General features: G+C 37.4%; 1 long non-coding RNA gene across 1 annotated transcript; it reads right to left on the bottom strand.

The window, feature by feature from the left end:
- Nucleotides 1-430: 430 nt before the first annotated feature.
- On the bottom strand, nucleotides 431-5,737 carry LOC140711993 (uncharacterized). Its single transcript, XR_012093363.1, has 2 exons — nucleotides 4,112-5,737; nucleotides 431-2,149 (listed from the first exon to the last, which is right to left on the bottom strand). It is a non-coding gene; the product is annotated as an uncharacterized lncRNA (long non-coding RNA).
- Nucleotides 5,738-8,276: the final 2,539 nt, after the last annotated feature.

Genomic DNA, 8,276 nt, shown 5'->3' with positions numbered 1-8,276 from the left:
AGATATATGTAAGTCTGGTAGCCAATGTTCTGGAGATCAGTGGAGAAAAGTGAACTGACATCTCACTATTTAAAATACTGTCATTATTTATTTTCCCTATTTTCAATATGGTGTCTCATTTTTCTTCCTCCTGAGTCCAGAGATTTTTCTGGTTCAACAACTTTATTGAATAAATCTTGTTTCCTGCTGTAGTAAGGGAAGGGTCATCACCTAAAGGCACAGAATCGAACAGAGATCTGAAGAGCTAACTGCTCTTTTATTATCACTTAATCCTTCCGTTATCCCTATCATCTTTCATATTCACCTATAAAGTTACCAGTTTCTCCCATTTCTGATGTTATACTAAATTCCATGGCATATATGAGTTGAATTTTTACTGGAGTCTATATTAGTTTGCTAGGGCTGCCATAATAAGATACCAGAAACTGGATGGCTTAAAACAACTCAAATTTATTCTCACAGCTCTGGAGGCCAGAAGTCCAAAATCAACATGTCAGCAGGACCATGCTCTCTTTAAAGGCTCTAGTGCAGGATCTGTTCCAGGCCTCTTTCCTGGCTTCTGGTAGCCTCAGACATTTCCTGGCTTGTAGATGCTTCATTCCAGTCCTCCATTTTCACATAGTGTTCTTGCTGTGTTTCTTCACATCATCTTCTCTTGGTGCATGTCTGTCTCTGTATCCAAATTTCTTCCTTCCATGAATACATCAGTTATATTGGATTAAGACCCACCTAATTACTTCATGTTAACATGACTAAATCTGCAAAGACTCTTGTTTCTAAATAATGTCATGTTCTGAGATAGCAGAGGTTGGGACCACAACACATCTTCTTTTAGGGGACACAATTCAACCTATAACAGCCTCTCTCCCCTACTTCTCTTAGGTTTCAACTTTCTCTAGTCTGTTAAATCTGTTAGGTCTTTTCTATATTTCTAGATTTCAAAACTTTGTTGAATATTTCTTCCGTGTTGTGACTTCTCTTCTAGTTATCTGTGTCTTTATATGTTTATTGTGCAAAAGAAAATTGTGTATGCTCAATATGCTACACTTAATTTCCAGAATACTTTAAAACTTAAATCATATTACATTAATGCCCAGCTCAACCATCCAATGTTTTCCCATGACACTGAGAATAAAATCCTAAATCTCTATCATCACCCACAAGGATCAGCCACAGCCTAGCTCTCTGAAGGCATCTCCTAACTCTCTGCCTTCACATGCCCCACTCCTGCCACATGACCTTCTTAATATTCTTTAAAATTGCCAAGCATGTTCCCACCTCAAGTCCTTTGGATTTGCTAGTTTCTCCTCCTTCAAATATTCCTGAGGCTTCCTGCCTCACAAGATTTAGGTTTCTATTCAAAAGACTCTCACAGAGATACAAACTTCCTTGACTATTGTCTTGGTTTGGTTTCTTCCAAAACCAACTCCAAAACCAGAATTAGGTAGAAAGAGTCTACTTGGAAGGCAATCCCTGAAAGCAGAGTAAGGAAATAGGAAAATGAGGCAAGGAAGAGAAGAAATTAAGAGTGTGCTGATGAGTGGGTCATTACTGTAGGCACCTGAGACTTCACACCACTGGAGACACTTAAGAACTATCGCCAACCCCATCTCTCACTAGTTGAAGAGATTGCTTCTGGGGACATTAGTCGCCAGTCTGCCCATGTGCTGTCAGAGCTGGTACTGGAGGCAGAGAACATAATAGGCTCCCAATAAACATTTGTTGAAATAATAAATGGAATGTGGAGAATTTTCTGGAGACACCAGGTAGAATAAGTATAAAAAAGAAATCCAGAAAAAGATGTTAAAGCATATTATTGATTTAAAAAACTATCTACTTAGTAACTGAAATTAATGGTAAAAAAAAACAAGCAAAAACAAGCTGGGCACAGTGGCTCACGTCTGTAATCCAAGAAGTTTAGGAGTTTGAGGCAGGAAGATTGCTTGAGGCCAGGAGTTCAAAACCAATCCTGGCAACATAGCAAGACTCTATATCTACAAAAAAATTAGAAAGTTAGTCAGGCATGGTGGCACGCACCTGTAGCCCCAGCTACTCAGGAGACTGAGGCAGGAGGATTGCTTGAGCGCAGGAGTTGAGGCTGTGAGCTACGATCACACCACTGTACTCCAGCCTGGGCAACAGAGTGAGACTGTTTTGTTAAAAAAAAAAAGAGAGAGAGAAAATAAGATAGAAGATAGTACTATAGAGTGCTTCTGCTTTTGTTTTTTGTAAATATATTTATGTATATTATTTACAGTACTAATCCTCTGTCAGAAAAAGACTTCAAAATACAGTAGCTTAAATAAGATTCAAACGTATTTTCCTCTAATATTACATTCAGATATAAGCAGTCTGAGACTGATAGGGCAGCTATCCTTGACATGATAATACCTATCTCTAGACTCAAAATAGTTGTTCCACTCTCTCCATCCCCTCGCTAGTGAAAAGAGGGGAAAATTCCAGGAGAAAAAAAATAGGTCCATTCCTTTTGATTTTTTTTTTTTTTTTTTTTTTTTGAGATGGCGTCTGTTATGTCGCCCAGGCTGGAGTGCGGTGGCGTGATCTCAGGTCACTGCAACCTCTGCCTCCCAAGTTCAACGGATTCTCCTGTCTCAGCCTCCTGAGTGGCTGGAACTACAGGTGCACGCCACCACACCCAGCTAATTTTTGTATTTTTCATAGAGACAGGGTTTCACCATGTTGGCCAGGATGGTCTCGATCTTGACCTCGTGATCCACCCTCCTCGGCCTCCCAAAATGCTGGGATTACAGACATGAGCCACCGCACCCAGCCAAGACCATTCGTTTTAAAGAAATAACCCAGAAAAGGCACGCATTATTTTTACTCATCCCATTGAGTAGAACACAGTCACATAGCCAAACCTAGATCCAAGGGAGCCTAGAAATGCAATCATTCACCAGATGTGCCTAGATAAAACTATGGAGTCGATGATTAAAGGAAGAACGGAGAATGGTTATTGGTGAGTAAATAACAGTCTCTCTCACACATAAATATACTTGAACATGAACAATTTTGGAAGAACAAGAATTTCTGGGAAGTTAGAATGCATTCCCAGAGGTCTGGATTAGAGAATGGCTTACTTGTTTGGTAAATCATTTTGAATTATTTGGAATAATTGCTGAGTATGTACATGGTACAGTTGGATGTTTTCTCCTCCAAACCTTATGTTGGAATATGGTCTCCTGTGTTGGAGGTGGGACCCAATAAGAGACGTTCCGGTCAGGAGGGCAGATCACTTCTGAATGACTTGATGCCATTCTTGAAGTAATGAGTAAGTTCTTGTTCTGTTAGTTCCCAAGAGTTGGTTGTTTAAAATAGCTTGGCACCTCCCCACACCCCTTGCTTTCTCTCTCACCATGTGATCTCTCCCCTTCACCTTCTGCCATGAATAGTAGCAGCCTGAGATTTTCACCAGATGCCCAACCTTAGAGCCAGCAGAGTCATAAACTAAGTAAACCTTTTTGCTTTATAAATCACCCAGTCTCAGGGTTTCCTTTACAGCAACACAAATGCATTAAGGCAGAATATTACTTTAGTGGCATTAAACATTTATTCTAACCACAGTCAGATGCAAAATAAAAGTTTAGTTTTTTGTTTACCATAAATGGTCACGCATTCTCTCCCCACTGAGTAGCAGCAAAAGGGATAAAATTTTAATTTTTGAATTGTGGTATCTTTATCTCTCAGACTCTTAAGAGTGTGAAAACTCAATCTTTTTTGTTTTATTTTCAAGTCACTCCCACCTCTAGAAACTTTTGCTGAGTGGCATGAAGCTACATGGATGGCGAGGGCTCATGCGCTCTCATGGCACTCTGGAAAGTGGTAGGTCTGCACTAGTCCTTGTCTTCAGATGCGTACTGCTCCTGACAAGTGGTTGGCAAGGACCCATGTCAGACAATTTACTCTCTGTCAGACCGATTTTGGAGAATAATGATCAGGAGCGTGAAAGACATCCTGTCTCTGCACATTCACATTGCTGCACCCATTTATTCTGTTGGGGCTGCTCCATACATGTCTCCCTGCAAAGTGATGAACACCCAGCACACCAAAGGAATGGGGCAAACATCCTCTGCCCTCAACATCCACTCACCAGAATAAATGTTCCCATGCCCTCAACTGATTTAGCACTTCTTTCTCCCAGGATTTCAGCATGAAGAGAAGCAGTCAAGACATGTATATCTCATTGCTTTCTTACTATCTCTCCTTATCATTCACCTGGGGACAGAACAGGCAGATTCAGGCTTTCCTCTTTCTTCCAATCCCTCCTTTCTCCTAGAATAGCAAACTTCATGGCCTAGCCATCATCGTTAGAGGCAGTACCATTTCAAACTGGGAAGAACTGCAACAACCTAAGCTCCCAGACCTGATTCTTCGTATATTAATGGGAGCTACACAATTTGGAAATTCTTTTTCTTTCTCCACTGAGACTAGATTTCAAGATTATTATAAGAAATCCTTTTTGGTAGTTGGAAGTGGCATCGATTTTTTTTTCTACTTTTTATTTAAAAATTGCAAAACTACACAATAGTAGAGAAAATTTTTTAAATGTGCATCATACAGATGCATATAATTGTTTCATCTATAACTCACCTTCTTCTGTTGGACTTTTTAAAAAATAATTTCCAGTTTTAGTTTAGATTCAGGGGGTAACTGTGCAGGTTTGTTACCTGAGTATATTGCATAATGCTGAGGTTTAGAGTATGATTAATCCCAAAGCTACCATAGGTAGTTTTTCAGCCCCTTGCTCTTTTCTCTTATTCCCCCCTCTAGTAGTCTCCAGTGTCTATTGTTGCCATCTTTATGTCCATGAGTACCCAATGTTTAGCTCCTATTTATAACTGAGAATATGTACTATTTGGTTTTCTGTCCCTACATTAATTCATTTAGGATAGTGGCCTCCGGCTGCATCCATGTTCCTGCAAAAGACATAATTTTGTCCTTTTCCATGGCTGCATAGTATTGCATGGTGTATATGTACATTTTCTTTTTCCAATCCACCATTGATGGACACCTAGGTTGATTCTATCTCTTTGCTATTGTAAATAGTGCTGTGATGAACATATGAATGCATGTGTCTTTTTGGTAGAATAATTTGTTTTTCTTTGAGAATATAACCAGTAATGAGATTGCTGGGTCAAATGGTAGTTCAATTTCTAGTTCTATCAGAAATCTCCAAACTGTTTTCCACAGTGGCTGAACTGATTGACATTCCCACCAACAGTGTATAAACATTCCCTTTTCTCTGCAGTCTCAGCAGTATCTGTTATTTTTTGACTTTTTAATAATAGCTATTTTGACTGGTGTGAGATGGTATTTCATTGTGGTTTTGATTTGCATGTCTCTGGTGATTAGTGATGTTGAGTATTTTCTCATACATTTGTTGGCCACTTGCATGTCTTCTTTTGAGAAATGTCTGTTTGTGTCTTCTTGTGCTTGTTGAATTAAGCTCCTTCTAGATTCTGGATATTAGACCTTTGTTGCATGTATAGTTTGTGAATATTTTGTCCCATTATGTAGGTCCCAGCTACTTGGGAGTTTGAGGCAAAAGGATTGCTTAAGCCCAGGAGTTGGAGGCTTCAGTGAACTATGACCAGCCACTACATTCCAGCCTAGGTGACGGAGTAAGACCTTGTCTTTAAAACATACACATAGAAAAAATTTAAAGATCCATGGTTTTCATTGTTAAATGCTTTGCATTAAAAAAAACTTTTTTCATTTGGAAAAGTAAATATTATAATTATTTTCGTACTTTAGTTCAAAAACTGAAGTCTTTCACATTTAAAACTGTCATTATTTAGTGATAGATTTATAATTGACTCACATTTTTATTATTTTAAAAAGTATTTCAAAATTTAACTTTTTCTTTTGAATTTTCTATTTGAAAATATAGTTATCATAGTAAGTAAAAAATCAGAATAGAAATTATATATTCACTGTATATATAATTATACTTTTAAAAAATAGATATAATGGGTTCTGAGTATAAACTAGAAAAAAAATTGTAATGTGATAACATTTGTAAAACTGAACCAAAAATTTTCCCCCTTGAAGTTACCAGATATTCTATAATGTAGCTATAGCAATCCTATAGAGAAATAGTGTTTTTAAAAAAAACAAAAATATATCCTACAGATTTTCTTAATGTAATTTTCTGATTTTTCTTCCACTTGGTGGTCTCAAATTACAAATTATTTCCAATGTTTACTTAGTTACACAACTGTATACCAAGAGTTCCAGATGGCTTTTTACAAAGTTAAAGCAATATTGTTTCTCCTAAACACATTTTATGAAGGATTTGAAAGACAAATGATGCAAATACGTTTTGACAGAGAGACCTAACACTTTGGAATATGTAAATCTTTATTCCTCTCTGGAGTATGTGGGAACGCTCTGGAACACTATTTAAATGACGAGAAAATTATGTTGGGTATACAAAAGCAGTTTACTAGGGAGTAAGAGAAGTTGAATTCTAATCTCTCTTCTGCTCTAAATTGCTCTGCAATTTGAACAGTTTCTTAACCTCTCTGAGCCTGTTGTCTGATGTAAAACCTGGGAGCATCAGTTTCTCTCTCGTGTCACATTGTTGTTAGGCAAAGTTAAAGACTGCATTAATTAAAGTTATTTTAACATTATTGGCTTTGAATCAGTAGCTAACCATTCAAAGAGAACTAGAATGTTCATTTGAAAAGTGCCTTATTAGCAGCAATATTTAAAGGACCTAATTCATTTGCACAAGCTTAATGGAAATTAGAATTGGAGAGAAAAGCAACAAGTTTAAAAAGAAAGTAATAACAAGAAGAAAATAAGTTGAAAACTACCACAGACTATTCAAAAGAAAGACTTGGAGTTATTTAGAAATATTAGCTTTAATTAACCAAAAAATGTATATAGTAATTATCTGTTAGGAAATTGTGCAGTGCAATAAGCTTATCCAGATAATGTCTACCCCTTCTAAGGATCTGCAAGAGAATTTTTTAAAATTCATGTATTCAAATAAGTAATCTTTTGTAAAATAGTAATAATAATGCCACAGGTTTTTTTGTTGGTTTTTTGTTTGTTTTGTTTTGTTTTGAGAGGGGGTTTCACTCTTCTTACCCAGGCTGGAGTGCAATGGAATGATCTCGGCTCACTGTAACCTCTGCCTTCCAGGTTCAAGCGATTCTCCTGCCTCAGCCTCCTGAGTAGCTGCGATTATAGGCACGCACCACCACTCCCAGCTAATTTTTTGTATTTTTAGTAGAGACAGGGTTTTGCCATATTGGTCAGGCAGGTCTCGAACTCCTGACCTCAGGTGATCTGCCCGCCTTAGCCTCTCAAAGTGCTGGGATTACAGGCGTGAGCCACCACGCCCAGCCCACAGTTTTTTAAGTATTACTTAAAGTCTTACAAAAAGTTAAAAGTTGTTGCTATTGTAATCAGATTGAGAATGTGTTTTTTTGGAGGCTAAACAGGCATCTAGCATATTGCTGTCATTCTTTTACTAAGACAGTATCACCAACAGTGGCTTAAGTTGATATGGTCTGCTTTTTTTATTCATACATAAACATGCAGCCTTTTGTTCATGGATGCCCATTCTGTTAGCCCGTGGTAAGATCCCAATTTATGTTCGTGGAACTGAATTGAGCTAACTATACAGACCTTTGACTACCACTTAGTACAGAGGCTTGTGCATAGAAAGCTATCCAGTTTTAATACAGGCCAAAAGTCCTGCAGAATTGCTGCTGCTTCTTGCAGACAATTATTTAAACATCGAATGCATTTTAAGTGGTGTATAACTAATAAGGCAAGAAATTTATAAGTAATATAATTTCTATAAAAGAGATAGAAAATAGCACTGTAAAATTTTTTTTTCTTCTACTTGTAGGAATCAGAAATGTCTCAAAGTGAGTAAAACCCATACAGTTATTACTGGGGAAAAAAATCCAATTCTTAGGTACTTTAGAAAGAAATTAAAGGTGAAGATATTACACATCTGAAGAGAGTGTTTTGCATTACCTTTGTGCACCATTAAGCAACCCAAATTATTTTTGTCAGCCAGTCAACGTTTCAACCATATCTGGCTTCTTGGTGTTTATCCAAATGTTTGTTTTTTTATATCATGTTGACTCCACAGCCACAGTAATTTTTAAACACTCAGTTCCTCTACCTTTGGACTTCGGGGCACTAATATATGGCAGGCATTTCAACAATGTTTTATGTGACAGAAAAAGTATCCCATAGCGGTTTAATATGGAAAATTATAATAAACGGCTAGC

Source organism: Chlorocebus sabaeus, chromosome 7 (assembly GCF_047675955.1).
Source record: "Chlorocebus sabaeus isolate Y175 chromosome 7, mChlSab1.0.hap1, whole genome shotgun sequence".
In the NCBI taxonomy this organism is placed as follows: Eukaryota; Metazoa; Chordata; class Mammalia; order Primates; family Cercopithecidae; genus Chlorocebus; species Chlorocebus sabaeus.
This window is presented reverse-complemented; position numbering and strand designations above follow the sequence as displayed.